The 21,631-nt window shown below is 36.1% G+C and overlaps 1 long non-coding RNA gene across 1 annotated transcript in view; it reads right to left on the bottom strand.

The window, feature by feature from the left end:
- Nucleotides 1–1,254: 1,254 nt before the first annotated feature.
- LOC135409872 (uncharacterized) overlaps nt 1,255–21,631 on the bottom strand; it is a 63,702-nt gene continuing 43,325 nt past the window's right edge. The window contains exon 4 of the long non-coding RNA XR_010428401.1: nt 1,255–4,262. This is a non-coding gene — a long non-coding RNA (uncharacterized LOC135409872). The remainder of the gene's footprint in view (nt 4,263–21,631) is intronic.

Genomic DNA, 21,631 nt, shown 5'->3' with positions numbered 1-21,631 from the left:
TGTCTGGGTATACCTCTCAGCTCCATGGAGGATCATTCACAGTGTTTGAACTTGCTTACTTTTTAAAAGTTGAATTTAGCTTGCTTCTGGGCCACATATTGTATATTAACTACTCCTATGAGATTTTTTTTCAGATCAGAATCTGGTATAAAGAAAAATTTCCATTGCTTGATTATCAGAGACCTTTTTTATATGGAACTGAACACATGGTACGTATGCTGCTTTCACTGCATGATGACCTGTAAAAGTTTCTGAATATGCAAACCTTCTCAACAAATACCAAACCCACCATCCTTTGGATTTGAAAGAACACTGAAAGGAAGTTATTATGCAACATTTTAAACTTGGTAATTAACAAGATTTTTCTGCGTTAGATTATTTAAATATCAGGACTGAACACAACTTCTTAGCTACATATATATGTTGTGGACTTTTTTGTTAACATAAGATTTAGAGTCCAAAAAAGGCCTCTTTTGTCCTCTTTTGTGGTTCTGAGGCTTCACCGTTCTATAATACAGTTTTAATATAGGTCATAGATAGGTGATTCCACACAGGATAGCTACTTGTTATTCTAGGTAATGGAAAAAAAAAAAGCATAAAATCAAAGGACATTCCACCACATAGTATATACAGATATGCTAAAGCTAAAATCCCTCAGGCAACAGTTGTTTCATTGCTAGAGAAGCATTTTTGTTGTAAAGCAGATGAACATTAAGGGTCATACTGGCCTGGACCTATCCCCGCAATGGTACACCTGTCCTGGGACTTTACAACGTCAATAGGAAGCCTGTGGCCTGTTGCCAGCAATGGCAATACCAAGATACAGAGCTACAATTCATGCAGATTTCTTCCAAAGAATTGGAAGAACTAACTAAAATCAAGTTAGTTCTCCAAACAAAACCTTAAATATATTGAAGAAACACTCTTGTTTACTTGTCCCATGTGTTTTTCTATGAATAACAGTACTACTGTAGATTTCAGATCAGTTTTGTGATTATCATTTACTTCCAGGTAATTTATATGTATTTGTCACCTAATTAGTTGATCTACATCTCATGTTTCTGTAGTTATCTATTCTTACCAAAACAGAAAATGCATAGTTTACTTAGTTGAATTATTTATGTTTTTCAAAAATTTTTTCTAATTTTTCAAAATAATTCTTAATCCCAATTCCAGTCCCTCTTATTTGGATACAACTGTTTTCTGAAGCCCAAATTCAGTCATTTTATTCACGGAAAAAAAATATGTGAACAAAGTGCAATGACCTGTGTCATACTGGAGGTCGGATAAGATGATTTAAAACACCTTCAGGGTTTAAAACCAAGGAAATCTCTATAAAATCTATCAAGTTTCAAAAAATATTTCACTGTGGTAAATGACTGTCTGCTAAAGAAGCTTGTATGAAGATAATAACTAAATAATGATTGCTTAAAACATTAAATAATGATTGCTTAAAACCTTAACTCCAAATTTCCTTATCTATCACCAGATATTTCAGCTTTGTTCTATTTACACATAGATATATAACATAACAGTTTATGTTATCTCTTATCTCAGAGTTACAATACTTTTGAGATGATTAAATTCTCTCTTGAAGTTCTTAAAGATATGCAGGCTGTTATTTAATATCTAGTGGAACTCACAATAGTGCGTTTTCTAACAGTGCATTATACTGGAAAACAATACATTGAAGTTCTCATTTTATAAGGCAGTGCTACACAAGCAAAGTCATGATTAATAGCTGTACCGTATGCAACAAGTACAATAAAGAAGTCTTGCTGGTAAATAGGAAATAATAGTTTGAGAGTTCTCCCTATGCTACCTAACACTGGAACTACTTTTGCATTTCACCCATGAGTTGGGAAAGAAAAAAATGACTAAACCACACATGACAATGCATCTCTCCTGCTATATTCCTACAACTGCCATCCAAGTAATCTTGACCTCATTTTGTTTCCAGTATTTGACATAATGAACAGTTTAGTTGAAATCTCAACCACAGACCATTAAAAAGCCATAGATAGCAAAACATATGTCTTAGAATACCAAGTACAAGATCCGTCTACAAGATCTTTCTATGGGGTCATTCAGACTGAACACTCAGAAAAGTAGCTGAAAATGTAATGTAAGAAATCCAGAATGTTCAGGGACAATTCATAGTGAGGAAACCAAACAACGGCTTAAAAGTACAGACAGGAAGCATATAGCATAAAGTAAGATTTTAGAATTTAATTTTACGTTTAGCTAAAACAATAAATAAGAACTGTTCAAATCACTTTTATTGCGAGAAAGAGGATAAAAATACAGGAAACCTAGAAAAAAAAGCATTACAAAATACTGCTGAAAAGAAATATGCCTCTATGATACCACTTTTTCCTTTCTCTCTCACCACCTTTCTTTTAAAACATATTTATTAATAGAACCATAAAACAGTTAGAAGGGATCTTGAAGGACCATCTGGTCCAACTTTTTTTTTGTGGGAAAGGGAGCCTAAACAAGAGTATCTAGCACCTTGTCTTGAAAACCTCCAGAGACAGGGACTCTAGGACATCACTGGGGAGGTTCTAAGGACTGATTGTTCTCACTGTAAAAAATTTCTTTCTTATATCTAGATGAAATGAGCCTCAGTGAATATGGCTGTAGCCATGCTTCCCCTGCTGCCAACAGCTATACGTGGCTGCCACTACTTTCTACATCAATGAAGCAAAAAAATAACTCCTGTAGATGTTTTCCTTTCTGTAAGAATTATCTGCAAGCCAGGCGGAGAAGATAGGGTGTAAACTAAACATATCCAGTTATAATTTATCTTGTTTTATGTGTTCAAAAATATAAGAAAGCCAAATGAGCTAAATGCTGAACTCATTTACAATTACATCTCAGTGGGTACTGAATCTGGTCCATAGTGCGTAAACACTGGATAAAGTGAGAGAACACAAATTAATAAATAGTGCATTGCTTAAAGCATCAGAAAACAGTCCTTCCTGAAGACTAATTACAAATTAAAAGATGCCTATCAAATTACCCATGCTTCAGGCAAGCGGAAAATGGAATGGATTATAAATAAAGGAATTAATACTACAGCTTCTTCTCACTTTTTCATTTTAAAGCACTAATCACAAATATTATTCTGAAGATATGAAAACAAAGCTATTGCTACTTTATTGTCCCTCTGCACCAGGGAGCAGATAGAGCATAACAGTACTTGCTTACAGAACAGAAAATATTTCTCTTGTATTGTCTCATGTAGCATTAATTTAGTAGCATATACAACTTGTTTTTGAATGATGTTTAATGGAGTTTGGAGTTGCCTGGAGTTTTTTTATAAAACTATGGATATATAGAGCTGAAACAGCCTGGTATTGCCCTATCTCAGAAACTGGAGTGTTAGCTGAGCCTCTTTGAATTAAATTGTCATCTGCAGCATTGTTTGCTGTCCCCTTTTCCAACTATCTTTTGAAAATTGTTAAGGAAATACTTTACTAGTAATTTTTCCCTAATAGTTTGGTGAAAATTAGTAATTTTTTCTAGATAAACATAAAGGTTGACTCTCTAATAGTCTTACGTATTTTGAAGACTGGGATCAATCTTTTCTACTTAATGGTAAAAAAATAAAATTTTTTTCACTCTTTGGTAGTTCTAGATGTTCTCTGGGATCCTGCAGTTGATCCATAATGATTAATGAAATGTAAAGCTGGAAACAGAAAGCCATACTCCACCCATAGACTTAGCAGTGCTGAGTAAGTGAATGGTTTATTGTCTTTGATCTTTGTATTGCAGTATAGTATTTTCTTCTTTCTTCTTTTTTTTTTAATGACATTAAAAAGGTTATTTACTATTACTTGAATAATCTTTTGAAATAGCAGTTACTTGATACCTTCAGAAAATGTATTTAAAAATTCCACCTAATCTTTTAAAAATTCATCTTTATTTCAATAATTTTACGTTCATTGAGGTGGCTATAATAAAAACTGTCCTTCTAGGAGACACACAGAAAATCTTCATTTCCCACAGAGTACCTCCAAGTCATAAGTTGACAGAAGGGAAGCAGAAATAAATAAATAGAGGAATGTTTTGAAAGTTATTAAAAACAGCAGCAGAAACAAGTGTTATGTTAAGAATTATGTTAAGAAATATTTTCAATGTTTAGCTTCTGCAAAGAGTGTGCCATTCTAGCTAGAGCTGTGCAAATAAAAAAGCTTTCCTCAGCACAAAAGGAGCAATAGCTGTGTAGATTCATTTTCACATTCTACATGCTGCAATATCTGCAAGAAAAAGACGGTGAAATATTATTTTAGGCAAGTGAGAATCATCCCACTGTAACCCCCATTAAAATCAGTTATTTTTTTTTCCCAGAAGACAGAGAGTTCAATCAACCATTGTAGTTTAAACACAATCCACATTATGTGTTGCCTCTATCTATGTAAAGAAATGCAGTAAAAGTGCTAAGGGCAGTAGGCATCTGTTAGAAGAATGAGCTATATAAGTGTACACATGTCATGCCACCAGCCAGAGAAAGAAAATATTTGAAGTAACTGTAGATCCTTTAGGGACAAGGGACCTGATTATCTACTACCTCAAAACTTAAAGAAATGTTACTGACAATGAAAGATGCTTCTGTTCAGATGGGATAGAATTTTATGGCTGCTCAGTGGATAGCAAAGAGGCAAAGAAAAATGTATAAATATATTATTGAGAAGATACTGCACAGAAGAAACCAAGAAATATTTAATCTTAAAACACACAGTTGATCTTTAGTTTTCCAGGGATATTTTTCGTCTGTGTTCTCCCCAGCTCTCCCCCAAAAACTGGCACTTTCTGATTTCAGGAGTAAAGCTGTAAGTAGCTGCAATCTGTCCTACTGAGCAGTTTTCACTTTCACAGTTAAATGTGAAATTTATGTAATTTTAGATATTCTGGCATTGGAATGTGCCCACAGCTCTGCCTGTAATCAGTGGGAAGAGAGGTATTCTTAATGCTATTTACCAGATAACATAATAGACTTAATGCAATTAAAAAAAAATATTCTCTGAAGTTTCAGCTTTTTCTTTCCCCACTAAGTGAAGAGGAAACCTAGAGAACCAACATGGATTAAGCAATGAGCTTTTAGAGAAATAAATTTGTGTCACTGTAAATTGCTAATTTTTTTTTGCACTCAAATATAAGTACAGAAGGATCTTGGATGTGGATATGTGAGTGGCTCCTAGCAGCACAGATACACAAAAACCCTAACATCTTGATTTTCTATTTGTTCAAGTCCAGTCTTTAAAACCTCCCTAATCTCCTTGCTTTTCTTTTTTTCTAGTCTACACTAATCTATGTAAAGGGGTTATGTTTCTGTTGACACTTCTAAGCTTTAATAGCAGCAGAAATATATATTGGTGTAGTGTAAAGGATAGGATTTTTTTCGTGTTGATATGTTATTATGCCAAATGCAATGTAAATTTCTCTAAAGATGAGGGGCACTGTGTGCTAAATGGAAATTTTCCTCAAATTGTTTCTTTACTCAAATTCAGAAGATGACTATGCTTGGCTTCAAATTTCCTTAATATAAATGCCTATTCACAGTAGCAGGACTTATCCATAAAATATGAATTGCTCTTAAGTCAAAAATTATTAACTACTTCAAAACAAACATGGCACTATCCCATGCCTTAAATGATGCACGCCTACAAAGCACCAGTGCTTTCTCATTTCAAAACTACTAAATGGAAAATTAATCCTAAAGGTGAGCCAAATCTTCAACCTATGGAAAATGGTAGTTTCATTGAAGGCAACACGGAGCAGCAGTATTTTAAACTTCTGAAGATCTTATGCCAATTGTAATTTATCACCACCACATAGGTGTATCATGTTGAGTTAGTGCAGTTACAAACATGTCCTTGTTAATTTCAGTTGCAGTTTTGTGTACAAAACAATCTTAAATGCAACATTCTTCAATTCTCTCTTTGTTAGTAGGTAACCTACTAAAACTCCCAGCATTTAAATTTCTAAATTCTGATAGGGATTATCATTCTGATAAGCATATTCATTTTGCCTTCCTGCAATGATTTTCTTAGGTGAGGTGTAGATGCTACCATGTAACTTCACTTTTTGGTAATCAGTTCTCTTAAATTCATTGCGCTTTGTATAGGTAACCCTAAGTAATTAAAATAAAGGGCATCACACTGCAAGTCATATACCTCAAAACTAGACCACTAGAAACCTAGTCAATGCCACCAGCCAAGAAGTGGCTGGAGCCTAAATCAAATGCAGGGTGGTCTTCTGTATATTGGCAAAATATTATGTCTACCTTTTAAAAACTAATCATAAAATATAGCTTCTTTAAGAATTAATATATAACTATGAAGATAAACAGTAGGAGAAAGTAGGACCTATCACTCTCATTTTTAGTTAAAGTCAAACAGGAAGGTTTTTATTGATTTATTAATGACACATGATTAACCAGCACTCAGGAACCATGTGTTCAGGATCAATAGCAACAAAACAGATGAAGCATAGCACTGGACACCAGTCAAACTAAATAACACCAATAACTTTCTAAACGCCCTTTTCAAGAAGCTCTAACCTCCTTCTACACACATACACACTCAGTTACAAGTTCAGCTCCCTTGCCCAGCTTGTGGGTTACCACCCCTGTGGAGACATGAGTGCCCCAGCCTTGCGTAATCCCCTTGCTCACAACACCCCAACTCACCTGCACCCCAAGGAACGTGGTCCCATGCATGCTGCCCACACACTACCAGACCACTGCTGGGTGCAGGCTCCTCCTGACACCTGAAAGGAACCAGGTTCACACCTCACTAGATTGTGTAATTATTGTGTCGGATTAACCATCTTGTCTGTGTGTGTGTCGGGGAACGGGTCATGGTCAGGCCTGCAGGCCTACAGAGTCGGGAGGACATGGCCTGCAGCCAACACGGCAGCCTGGAGCGCACATGGCAGCACGGAGAGCCGTGTGGCTGGGCTGTCAGTCTAAAGACCCACTAGGTAGCCCACCTACACCAGGGCCCCTGAAGCCTCTGATTGACTATGGCACTCCTCACTTTGGCTGGGAGGGCACTGAGTGCTCAGTGAATCAGGTGTCCCACCTTTAGAGAGTGGCCACAGTAGTCAAATCATAAATAGAGGTGCATAGGGCCTCCGTCTTGTCCTGCCTTCTCCCTGGAACCTGCCAACCTTATTCAAACCTCTTTCTTTACTTCTTTCTTCTCTTAACCTCTTTCTTTCTTTCCTCTTTCTATAATCTCTTATGAATAAGTAAACTAATGGGTGGTGTTTCACTAATGTGTGGTATTGGTGTTTTTGGGTGATTTAGTGTAATGGCTCTCTTTGGTTATTTGTTACTCTTGTAAAACCCTTTTGCAAAAACACCTATTTTCTCACTAAATTAAAAGAAATTATCTTGGGAAAAAGTGTGTAGCTTTTTCTCTTTAGGTGATTCAAAGTATCAGGGAACTAAGATTATGCAAAATTTCACTTGGGCAAACCATTGGGAGTCTTAAATAAAAATAAAACACCTGGGCAAGTGTGTGGCTTTGGGCCTGGAGCTTTACAGCATCCCACAGAGAGGTTGCACCACCCAGACCGGGCAGGGCAGTGTCCTTGGGGACACTGACATCGGAGACCACTCCCCTGTGATGGCTACTGCTTCCTCTAGCTGCCTGTCCGCATATTCACAAATGTATATGCTTTCTTTATACTTCTTTTTTCAGACTGACTGATTCTTTGCACTATAATTTTTTTTTAACTTCTCTTGTTAGTTTAATCCCACTGATGGTCATCTTTCTCTTCAGGACTACCAGTGTGGGGCAAATGCCCTCTCAGAGAGTTTTGGGCATCCCCTTCTCACAAACTGTTTTCACTTCCATTCTCTTTACCAGCTGATGTTATCCAGACTCTGTTACTAAGAAAGAGATGTGCAGGGAACCCCTGCCTTTTTTTTTTTTCATACTTAATATCTGTTGCATATATTTTTTTCTTTCTTTTAATTAGTGTATTTCATAGCTTTTTACCTTAGTGATTTTTGCTTCATACAAGCTTATATTACAATATATTTAATTTCACACACACACAGAGTTTTTATTTGTTTAAAATGTCATGTTATCAATAAATGTGCCACATTTTCTCTGTTTTGCTATGGCTCAGAGATTGTTGCAGACATGATTGAGAAAGGTAGATATATATCTAAAGATGATGATTTCTCATAACCCGTCTGGATCCAAAAGTATAAGGCAAGATAAATCTAAGGAAAAAAATACCTGAATATCAAGGGAATCTCTTGAGCCTTCTAGGGATGGCACACAGTGTCAAGCTATAGCAGCCAGAAATTTATATGTGCTATAAATTTTGAGTACATAGCTCCAACCCCTTATAGGATGAAAATGTTACATTCTGATACTTTGGTTATTAATTGTGTGTGATATTAAAATCTGAAGAAAAATTCTTTTTTTATCTGTTTCATACATATATATTTTATATACAAAAGGTTGCAGTTTCTAGCATAACTATATAATCTACATCTACACATATTTTCTGTTGCATTTTGTGGTCTACTAATACCTTTATCTTTGTGTCATTTTAGTTCCATCAGTGAATGGTTTTCCTATAGTGGTGAAAAGTCACATCGACAGACTGACAGATTAATGGAGAGAAAGTATCCTTATGAGTATCTAGACTAGCTTGCTGCTTAACACACGCTGCACAGAATTGCACACAATAACCGATCTGTGGAGCACTTCTGTATCAGCTGTGACACATTTTAGAAAATGTCCAGTCTTGATTTGAAGAATCAGGTGGTGATTACAGATTGTTGCCAACAAGATCTATAAAACCATGAATCTTTTCCTCTCCAGACTTTCCTGTTACTTGTGCAAAAACAAATTTATAGAAAATTTGTATCCTAAATATTATTACAAGAACAACTATCTAGGCAATTCTAGGAAAAAAAAATCTGCACCATATTTTGGCACTTCTCAATGTATTTAGAAAGCAAGATGATAGTCACTTTGGAAGTACATATGTTTGAAATAAGTGATAGAGAAAATTAGGTCCATATTCAAAGGCAAAGTCCTAAAACCTAAAGTCCTAAAGACCTACTGGAAGTTACACTATTTCTGCTACTTGTACATGCAAACATATGTGACAAAATTATACTCGAAGACTGTTATGGATTGACCCTGGCTGGACACCAGTTGCCCACCAAAGCCACTGTATCATTCCCCTCGTCAGCTAGACGGAGTAGAAAAAAAATTTAACAAAAGGTTTGTGGGTTGAGATAAGCACAGGGAGAGGTCACTCACCAATTACTATCATGGGCAAAACAAACTTGACTTGAAGAAAATTAATTTAACTTATTACAAATCAAATCAGAGTCCAGCCAGGGTCAACCCACAGAACATCTCCTCTAAAATATGGTTTTGGCAGTGCTGTAAGGTAAACTGACAAGCTTTCCAACTGAGAGTGGCGTGTTAATCTGCTGCACTATTCACAGCACACAGAAGATATTGTCAGAGTGTATTTTACCAGCTTTTGTTAGGTTGCACATTAGAATGGTTTTTAGTGTGTGTAATGGTGAGTTATTTCTTGATTATTAGCTTAGGTGCTAATGGTGTTGCATTTGGTGCTGCCGGTAAAGTCTTTCAGATTTGAGAGCCTTAGAGCACGAATACTTGTAATTTTACAGAAACATTTGAAATAAAGCACAGAATAAAGTACCTTTTAAGATGTACTTATAAGATGTGAATAATAACAAAAAAAATCACACAGAGAGGGCAAGACCATCTTTCCACGATACATATTTATATGGTACAGTATTTTACTGTCTTGCTGAGCTGTAGTTGTCAGCAACAGTTTTGCTCTTGACAAAAATGCATATGGTGATATTCCTAGTGGATTATTTGCCACAAGCATCCATTTTCACTTTTTCTTTTCTCCTTTTTTTGTGTCTGACAAACTGAAAATTTGTGAGAAATATATTGAAGGACAAGTACGATCTAGGAGTTACAACATGGAACTGCAAAAGCTGAGTACTTCTTTCTTTTCTCTTGGTGATGTTCAGATAGTTTCTCCTAATCTAGTGTGTGTCATCATAGCCTATGTACAAAATTAGGATAATATTATTTATCATTTGCATGGATTGCTATCAAGTTGTAATTAGCTTGTACAGTTATGTATTCTGAGAAAGAAGAAGCTGCTGCAGTATGAAACTTGGTTTAATGATGTGTGTTAATTCTAATAAGTTATAGTTCAGCAGTATACAATTTAGTAAACTAGATGACTTAAAAAAAACCAACAACAAAAAACCCCTCACCAAGATCTCGATTAATTTGAAACATCAAACTTGAGGTCTAACTTCATCCTATATTTTTAAAACATTTGAGTACCTGGAACTTGTTACTTCCTAGGTATGATCTTTTAAAACTATAGTTATATAACTTATGGTTATATAGAAAACTTTGGTTTTCTCTCTATAATGGACATACAAAACTGTGTGCTCTAAAATGCAAAAGGGCTTTGAAAGACCTCAGAAATAAAGATGTTTCTTAGGCTGCTTCGACTTTTGGAAAGAGTGTTCCACAGTAATATGCGACCAGCCTTCCACTCCCTCGTATCTTAGAAGGACAACTGATTTTGTTATTTGAGTTTGTACAGGATTTACAGACTAATTCCTTTAAAAGATCTGAGAAATTAAATTGTGAATTTTAACACCATCTTCAAAGACATATGGTATCACTTCCTCTGTCTCTAATTTATCTACAGATATCTAGTCAAGGCCTTAAATTTGCTGTGAGGAGACCCAGGTATTATCCCATTTATTTAGTTACTATATGTTTACATATTTCACAAAAATTCAAGTCGGTTCAATTTCTTTGGTGTTCATGATATTTCTGAGAAGCTATTGATGGTGTGCTCTTAAATTCAGTTAGTAATGTTGTAATAAATCAATACAATCTTTGAAAAAATTTTTACATTTCTCATCAAAGACAGTACTACATTTGGATATATCTGTATTAGTCATATACTACAGAACTCGATGATCTTTTAGTCATTTTCCAATGTTAGTGATTCTGTGATTCTATAAGAGGGAAAATTCTGCAATACCTAATTAATGAGAGCTCTTTTGCTGATATGTATCAGACAGGCTCAAGAAATAAAAGCAGCTATTGACCTTCTTTTTGCTTTCTGTTCTCCATCCAAAAAGGCAAGTGCTGCAACACAGAACAACTTTGCTCATGACCATTTCTGTAACCTTTGCTAAGGAACAAAATTTCCACCTGCTTTTCATTTATATTTGTATCCCTTTGTTTTAGTATAACTACTTGAGTGTACATTATTACTACCATGCGCTCAATTTATGTCTGAAGTGCCCAGAAACAATGGTTCCACAAATCAAGCATAAGCAGGCTCCGTCTCTGGCTGCTGTTCTACTCTGATACATTCGAAGTGATTAACACCACCTGTGGCACTCCTAATTCACAGCAGCAGACAATTATATCCCTTGGATACCCATTACGGGTAATTATTCCCATGACAGACTATTAGATATGGATTGTGAATGTCTCAGCTGTAAACTTTTTTGCAATTTTATTTAAATTCTGATATTACCATTGAGAGGCATATTTGGAGAACAAATCAGTGGTATATTAATGGTGTGCTTGCAACAAGCAAAAGATTCATTTTTATTTCTCGAGTTGTAGTCAGATTTATTATTTAAATATGTGATTAAAGGAGACTTTACATGTTTGGCATTACAAGATTATTTTATTTCATTCTTTTAGTGCAGAACAATAGCAAATCCTGCTGATAAAGCAACACTAGAGACAGTTAGAAACTAATTGTTTTTATTTTAAAGACTGATTACTCTTCTTAACAAATCTTTTTTTCCTTTTTCCTCCTGAATATACATGTCTGATCCCTTTTACGTGTGTGGGGGAATTATCGGTATGAAAAAAAGTTTAATTCAAGGATAAGAATTAATAAAACTTTCCTGGTGCTGTAGCTTTAATTTTAAAGATCCACTTTTTTTTTTTTTTTTAATGAAATAACAGGCTTTGTCACACTTAATCATAATCTCTTTGATTTCCTATCACAGAAAATATGGTCTTATGTGGAAAATAAGCACACCCTGAATCTGAATTGAGAACTTAAAGGCAGAAACAAGTGTACTGAAATCAATGAAAATAAAATAATAAATGTAAATTTAAGTTAATGAAAAAATGGTTCTTCTTTATCTATTCCTTTTCAAAATGTTCATTTATATAAAACTGCTAATATTGGGTTAAAAGAGAGAAGGGGACAAAGGAAGAAATCAATTTTTTTATTATATTAAAAATGGAACAAAATATGGTTTTCAATATATTAGAATAAAAAAAAGTAAACTTAAAAGGAAACATGTTTAAATATGATGTGATTTTTTTCAGTCATGGTTTCATTAATAAGGCTGAGTTCAGATTGAATTTCCTGTATTAACTTAAACTCTGATAAATATGAAGAAAACGCTTTCTGTGATGCCCCCATCAGGACCCTCCCTCTAACCCCAGGCCATATCTATAAGTAAAAACCTTAGCTACTAATTATAGTTGATCCTACTTTGGGGACAGTGGAATAGACTAGGTCAGCTGATAAGAACTCCATGCTTCTTTCTTGTGATTTATTGAACTTTTAAAATCCTGGAGGCATTTCACAAGTGTTGTTGAAACGTGCAATCTGACAGGTATGCTACAACTGCCCTTAGTGCAAGCTCATGCTCAGCATTATGCTCTGGTAAAACCGACCTGACTTCTGTAATATCAAAGAGAGATTAGGTTAGCATAATGCAGAAGAAACAGAACAAAACCAGTCCTTGTTACTGCTGGCTAAATGGCACAACAAATGGAATCTGACTCTGTTGCATGTACAGTCTGACTTTATCACGATTTGTCACATGCTGGTGGATCTCTCAGAGACACTGCAGCGATAGAAGTAAATGGGATTTGTACAGGGTCTGTGTGTGCTATAGGCTTATACTGTGTATCAAATAGTGTGGAAATTTCAATCAAAGCTATGACATCTTGCAGCCAACAATGTGGACATGAACAGCTCTCTCAAACAATTCTTCCTGATGTTATATTTTTCAGTTAGCAGAAACACACTATAGCTTCCATAAAGACTAACTGGTGCAATGCCATAAATTAAGACTTGGAAACAGCATTATTTTGAAGCTCTGTAATTATTGCCCAGTTCCTCTAAGCAGAACTCAATTCCTTATCCTCCTTGGACAGGTAAACTAGGCGTTGGGAAATATTTATGAAGTTGTCTGCCATAGCTGAGAACTATCCTCAGGTCACTCTCAGGTCAGAGGAACATTTTTAAATAACAAAACAACACCAAATTTCATGGGACAGATTGCCCTTAGGAATTCACTGTAACGATACAAATATGAAAATAAACATGCTCAATAGGCAATTTATCGAAACACGTAGATCTTTAGGTGTTTGAAGATGACGGTTCAGTACAGTTCTCTACAGAAATACAACCATATTTCCAGGCAATCAGTGAGAAATTTATATCTAAGTATCTTTCATGAACTAAGCTCTTGTCTGTATCTACTGAAATTAATACAATAGCTAACAAAAGTCTCTTAGTAGCTAAGCCAGAAATCAAACGTATGTTAAGAGAAGTAGTGATTAAGGATCTTTGCTGATAACATGTATAATTTCTTTGCCACGTTGAAGGAGTAAAACCAGTAGTTTGCAAGACTGTGCAACAGCTTTTAAAACATGAACAAACGTATATTCAACATATGTGGTGAATGTGAAGAATTTCATCTGAAAACTGGTTTATCCTGTTCTTCTCCAGTGAGAACACACCAATTAAAGTGAACAGCTAAAACCAACTAAACAGTTAAAATAATAATGTTCCTTCAGTAGTGAAAAAGCAGTGAAAGTTATCTGTGACTAGGTAAATTAAAAGTGGAAATGATTCTATACCCTTGATATTACTTCAAGAAGCACACATCACAGATCTAAATTCTATCACTAAAATTCCCTGAAACTACTCACGCTGCAAGGGAGAAGGGGGAGACAAAGCAGGGGGATAAGAAAAAAAAAACCTACACCCTTTCCAGTAGGAGTTGCTTGTAGTAACTTGACTTTATAACCCAGGTTTCATAGTTTAATGTAAAGGACTTTGCTGAGTTCGTGAGAAAGGCAAAGCAATATCCTTTCTCTTTATTTTGGCTCAGATATAAAGTTTCAGTACGGCCTGCTGAAGTCAGTCAGACTCACAGCAAGAGTTTGGGCACTGGTACTTACTGACTGCTTTTGATTTTCTCACTTCATCCATCACAGGTCAGTTGCTAAATCCTGGCAGTTTATAAGAGCACATTAGGTGTGGAAAGCATTTACAGAATACTTAATGGCCACATGCTAAAGATTTTAAAGTTCAACCACACCATCAGAACAATCTGCTGAAGAGCAGTCCTCTTAAAGTAATCTGGAAATTAAAGTCCAAGGGCACTCTCTTCTACATGCATATCAAAGGTAGTACAGAAGGCTCAATGCTTACTGCTCAAGCACTGATAGGCAGTCCATGGCTTCACTGGCTTTGCTCACTGTGAAAACTTATTTCTTATACCTAACTGTATAAAGATTCTCTTTTATGTCTCTCCTAAAAAACAAAATCTTGCATTAATTTAGTGGTCTGAGGTTCTTGATCTGTTAATGAAAGACTGCTTTGCTGAAAAAAAACATTTTTAAGCAGTGAAAAAAACTTGTGGAGCATGTGTTAAATGTCTTTAGAGTTGTTAGAAACAGTGCAGGCTCCCTTTCACACTCTTCATTCTATTACTGACAAAAGGTCTTTTAGACTTCAACTCCTTTCCAACTGTGTTTATAAAAGAAAGAAACAATGCCATCTGTCAATCATTTTCTCCATAGGTTGAAATCACTCTCTCTTATGAGCCGTATGTCTGCAAATAGACCTGCGGAGAGTATTTCTTTCATGGTAGTTACTAAGAAGAAACTACCTAGTAGCTTGGGACTGATGTTATTGTCATTTTATTTGTATTCAGACCACTGGGTGCCCAAAGCAAGTTTTACCACAGCACCAATAAAGAATTGAAGAGATATTCGCATATTTCAAAACTTTCAGGCAGCGTTTAGCACTACTAACACTAAAAATATTTGTGATGGCTTTATTTTATCAGTGTAATTGCAAAATGAAATTTTAAAACTTGGAAGAATTTAGAAAATAAAGAATAATGTATTTATATGAAAAGAAATGGGATTTTACACATTTCTCTTTTCAAGAAAAGTAGTTAACTTAAAGCACAATTTTTACTTTTCATTATTAACTTCCTCATATCAAACAACATTTCAGTACTTTTAGCATTCATAATGTTTCTAATTATGATATACCGCTTTTCAATGTACCAATTTACTAAACTATAAAATGGTGCTTAAATGTGAATTGTGCTTCATATATATTAAAAATGAAATAACATTTACTGTAATCCTGTTTGGACAACAATGTCTACTAAGCATTATAGTGCTTCAGAAGATTCCACTGAAAAGCCTGCTTCAAAATTTTCAGATGACAAACTTTTTAATAAATTTGAAGCTTGTAAAAGTTAAAATATTCATAATAATTCAAATGAAATCAGGATTAAGTGGTGATCTGAATCCTTCTCAAATATCCTTTTTCCTCCTTTCTATTACCTGAAATGTTTATTAAGTTCTAGGAAAAAACATCCCATAGCAATGCAGTGATAATACACTTTACAATACACGCTGAAAGTTATTAAAATAATATCTTTTTTGGCAAACTTTTGTGCTACATATTGCTTTTTAATGTGTCCTATAAAATAAAAGAAGTGGAATCCGACAACCAGAAAATAAAAGTTAGAAAGTCCTGCAAGGGCATCTGATCTATCATCCAGAAGTTTCAATGATGCACATTTTGAATTTCAATGGGCTTTATATCCAATGAGTGCCTTTGAGGATTAGGATCTACATATTTTGCAATTTTCAATAGAAGACTGGATTAAAACGCAGTAAAAATCGTCTGTAAAGTATGTATTAATTTTCCACAACCTAGCAGATTTGTCAGAATCTTCTGCCCTTATCTTTATTTTCTCCTGCTTGATTTCATCCCAAATGATGTTTGTTTTAGTACAAACAACTCTTATCCCTGCTTAGTATTCAGGTACTCAGATTCTGGTGTAAATGTAATAGAATTTTCTGTATATAAATTAAAGAGTAAATTAAGGAAATTTCTCTGTAGACCTTGTGGTTGACACTGAAACAGATGAGCAAGGTTTTAGAGATTGTTCCAGAGAGAAGAAAGTCTAAAATTGAAATGGACTTTGTTGACATTGTCAGAGCAAGAAGGATCTGAATCAAAGGCATTATGGCATACATCTGAAATACACTCCATAATATTTTACAGTTTATTTGTGGAAGATTTTTGTTTTTAAAAACATTGTTGCAATAATGTATAAAACTCTGTACAAACTAATTTTGCTTAAAGCAATAATGTGGACAGTACAGGAGCAAAAGTCATCATCTGGGAAGAAGTTAGTCATAAAGTTACAGACTGGGAAGTTACAGACTGACAAGTCTATAACCCACCAGGAGCTTGCACTGGCAACATCATCAAGAGCCTGTCAAGTCTGGTGAATCCCACAGATTAGCATGCACTCTTACTGTTCTACACAAGGTCAAACAGCACTGCACTGAGACAAGTTAGAACCAACGAAAGAGACTATATATTCCTTGGAGGAATGTTAAAAGGGTATAGAGCACAAATAATAGAATCATGGAATAATAGAATGGGTTGACTTGGAAGGGACCTGTCATAGGTTTACTTGTTCTAAAAAACCAAATAGGAATTTTTCTTTCCCCTACCCCATTGAAAAAGAAAGATGCTGAATGGGGGAAGGTGTTTTTGCCTTGGGTGATGTATCCACACAAAAGAACTAACTGGCAGGATTGCATTCCAAGCTGATGCCTCTCTCTAAGGCTGTGGGGGAGGGTGTGATGAGTTCTTGTCCTCCTCTCCTTGGAAAGGGGGCACTTCACTTTTGCCTTAACTCAGGCAAGGTGTGTGTGTTGGAAAAGCTCCAAAGTTGTTTTGTTCTCGGCCTGGCCAATTAGCTGTTTTCTGGCCCTGGCTTGACTGTGCCCTGTTCTGCCCCCAGCCTGGACCTGCTTGGACTTCATCAGAGAGGTTTGACCCACCTGTCAAGGAACCTTTCGGGGAGGAGGTCACTCTTTCCCTCCTCCACTCCTGTGTTGGGCAGTGGTTTGTGCCTATCGACAAAAAGGGGGAAATCCCAGCCACAGCCAGCCGCAGACAGCGTGAGTTTTCATGGGAAGAACCCTCTTTTGTTCCCTTTTCCCCTTCCCCTTCTCAGTGTGGGAGGGAAATCTCCATAGCCGGCTTTCTCCTGCACACCGGGACCCCACGTGGCAACCGCCAGAGCCCAACAGCGCCCCCTGCTGACTAACACAGAGCAACTGCAGGCTCTGCTCCTCCAGTGACCCAACAGCACCTCCTGCTGATCGTGGTTAGAATTGCGCCAAAAGGAGGAAAATACCGAACTGAAGCGGATTTTTTTGGGTTTCCTTTAGAAGGGAATTTTTGGGTACAAGATTATTGTTTGGTTGGTTTTTTTCATGTTCTTTTGGTGTTCTGCCAATGCACATATATCCTTTACAAAGAGGCGGTTATTTTTTCTTTCTCTATACTTCCTCAATTGAAACCTTTAATTTCAGATTTACAATTGCTTAGAGAGAGGAGATTAGTCTACCTCATAACTCATCCTCCTTAGCAAAACACTTCAGTCTCATTAAACTGAGACAGGACATCAGTAATCAGTTAGTTCCAACCCCCCTGCCATATGCAGGGACATCTTTCACTAGACTAGGTTTCTCAGACCCCCATCCTTGCTGGCCTTGAGCACTTCCAGAGATGGAGCATCCACAACTTCTCTAAGCAACCTGTTCCAAATAAGATAGGAGAGGTGGTGACAAACAGCATGGAGAAGGCTGAGATTTTCAACATTTTTTTGCCTCCATTTTCACTGGCAATGGCTTTTCCTGCACCTTTCCAGCCCCTGAAAATCAAAGAAGGGACTCGGGTAATGTAGTCCTTCCCTGGTTTTTGCTGGGATAGAGTTAATTTCTTCTTAGTAACTGATACAATGCTGTTTATGGATTTACTATGAGAATAACGTTGATAACACACTGATGTTTTAGTTGTTGCCAAGTAGTGCTTACCCTAAGTCAAGGACTTTTCTTGTGCTCTGCCAGTGCTCAGGTGCACAAGAAGCCAGAAAGGAGCATAGCCAGGACAGCTAACCCCGACTGGCCAAAGGGATATTCCACACCATAGAATGTCATGCTCAGTACATAAACAGTGGGAGCTGGCTAGGAGCTGCCAGTCACTGCTCAGGGACGGGCTAAGCATCAATCGGCTAGTGACCAGTGAGCATTTGGTCAGCTAAATTTCCAGTCATTAAGCTGGAAATTCCTGAGAACTTAGAAGTTAATGCTATTTACCCTGATTCACAGTGAAAGCAAGAGGAATAAATTTAACAAGTTTTCCTGTATTCTTAGAGAATACTTTTATCAGTGGAACTTCTTCCCATTGGCAGACAGGTGTTCAACCATCTCCAGGAGAGCAGGGCCCTATCATGCATAACTGTTTCTTGGGAAACAAACGCCATCACTCCAGATGGCCCTCTCTTCCTCTTCATCCCCCTCACTTTACGTATTGAACATGACATATGGTATGGAATATCCCTTTGATCAGTTGAGGTTGCCTGTCCCAGCTGTGTTTCCTTCCAGCCTCATACGTATCCCCAAATTCCTTGCCACCATAGCAGTATAAAAAGCAGAAAAGGCCTTGGCTCTGTGTAAGCACTGCTCAGCAAAAACAAAAACATCTCTATATTTTCAACACTGTGTTCAGCACAAATCCAAAACATAGCCCCACACTAGCCACTGTGAAGGAAATTAACTCTACCCCAGCCAAAACCAGCAGAGATGCATGCAGCAAAGGGCTCAGTGGGAGAACATTATTAAGTGTTATGTGCTTCAGAACAGAACGGAGATGCGGAATTATGGAGGAAAGTGTAGGCAGTGGTTGATTTTGTCAAAATAGTGGGAAAAAAGTGAAAGAAGTCTGTTTGAAGATATGTAGTACGAACAAGGAGAATGAGATTAATAATATGTGAGATAAGTAGGAAGAGAATGACAGAAGATGATAGCAGCATGGCCACCAGTTGGGATTTTATTCTGAAATTCATAATAATCTTTGATTGATTTAAAGAAACCATAGTAATTTCTGGTTTTTTTTTTCCCCTGCAATCTTCAATTAGATAATTTTTATATCTATGCAAATGGTTGTCATCACCCATCACAATCATAGTACTGAAGGCAGTGGAATCTTTCTATAAGAAGGCTGAGGTGTCCACATACATTTTGAAAGTGCAATGAGGCTGTACAGATGCTAATCTCATATCCCTTTTAATGGGGTAAAAACAAGTCTGTCCTAATGGATGACATAATTCCTTCGCTATTTTGTCAGCTAGGCAAGGCACAGCAATACATGAAGACATCAAGAACTATATGACAGGTACAGTAGGCTGAGTATCGTGGTAAGAAAAAGAAATTCAGAAATTCCCTGAAGCATGCAGAAAGTATTAGAGAGGATGATGCCTACTGCAGTAGGCCAATACTGATGAGAGGAAAGTGTCTCTCGGAGAAGTATGCAATATATCTTTATGTCTAAGTAGTATATCTAGTGAAGGAATTATCTGGAAATCACCTAAGAAACCATTACAGAAAGACAGACTTTGGAAAAATGCAGAAAGCAGGAAAGAAATCTGGGAATAGGAATAGGAGGCAAATGAAACAAGTAGGTGGGAGGCTGCCCTCTCTATCCAAGCACAAAAGGATATACACAGCACAGAATCATATGTCTCTTAACAAAATTATTAATCAATAATAATCATAATAGAGCATGGTCATTTCAAAACTGCACATAGGGAGTCCTGAGCCTTTTTTAGGTTGGTTACTTTTCTTTAGTTGTTGTTTTGGTTTAACATAAAATATTAGCCTTTAAAAGCTTCATATAACATGCTATTAAAGCTGTGTAACCTGTCACTTGGATGATAATAAACCCCATGGATTCAGCAAGCAGTGAAAAGAATATCTCAGTGGTCAGAGAAAAACATCTTGCTTCCAGCTTAGAAAGTACTTATTCCGCAGTTGGAATTTGGAGGATTATTTAGAGAAAAAAGTTCATATACTGTTCCTATCTTTATAGTCCTGCTTTCTTTTCCAGGTATCCATTACCTGATACTACCAGAAATGGGATACTGTGACAGACAGGCTTAGTCTTGCATTACTCAGATAATATTTTTACTTTCCTGTTGCAGACAGATACTGAAAATATCTCTTTTCAAATCAAAAGAATGAAAATTACAGTCCTTTATTAATTTTTTTTATATTTAATAATCTATGCCACAGTCAAGATATTCCTGTCATAGAAACTTATCTCTAATAAGGATAATACTTTGAGATTTTATAAGAAAAAGCAACATTACATCACTTAAGGACTGAAAGGCCTTGTGAACGAAAACACATTTTCTGAAACAACTCAAGAACAAATTTACACTACAGATGTAGCAAACAGTTATAAGGTACTAGTAAATAAAATTATATTCTCACTGTTCCTCATGTGTTGAGAGCTCACATTGTCTGTAATTTGCTTTGTCCAAAAATGGAGTAAAAGAATGAATCAGTAACATTTTTTTTTACAAAAACAGTGTCCCTAATGGCCTCTTTGATAACAACTATGCAATAAAGGGATGCTATTTTTATATGAGTATATGAATATAGGCTTGCAAGTGGCTTTAATGACAGCAGACTATATATCTATGATCTTGTGATGCCCTCATGCTGCCATTGCTGTCATTGCTGGCAGTACTTCTTTACAATTCTCCAGAATTACCATAATAATCATTCATGGTTAGTAGTCCTAGATATATTTGTTCAGTGTGCAGCTTAAATTATTTTATATCCAGGCTTTTTATCTCTGTAGTGTTTTGGAAGGGCTTAGAGAGTCTCTTAATGGACTTCATGATCATGTTATACTGGGCAAATCCTAGACAAATATTATTTTGGGTGTATCTTTCATATTTATTAAGAGGAGATTACGTTCCATATAAAGGTTGATGCTTGTCTCAGTCTGACAGATTTCTTAGTTTCAGAGTTCTCTGGAGATAGAGGATGGTTCTAGTAATGTCTGACTAAATGTACTGAAAATGTAATATTTCTTATGTATTGTTTTTCAGGGAGAAACTTTTATAAGATGAATACAATCCATTGAAAACCACTTTACCACAAGTGTAATAACATGAGCACTTTCTTCTCTGCTATCTTTCTCAGAACAGAGATATTTAAATGTTGGACCGTGAAATTTTTCCTTTAGCATTAATAATTACTTTTTATTTCTCCTGTACTCCTTCTTTCTTACAGTAAGAGGCAATATCCTCAGAAGAGGATGTTGCATAGAGAAATATGTAAGGATATGTTGCATAGCCAATATGCAAGAAAAATATTTTTTGTCCAATCTCATAGAGTAA

Source organism: Pseudopipra pipra, chromosome 2 (assembly GCF_036250125.1).
Source record: "Pseudopipra pipra isolate bDixPip1 chromosome 2, bDixPip1.hap1, whole genome shotgun sequence".
Taxonomy (NCBI): Eukaryota; Metazoa; Chordata; class Aves; order Passeriformes; family Pipridae; genus Pseudopipra; species Pseudopipra pipra.
This window is presented reverse-complemented; position numbering and strand designations above follow the sequence as displayed.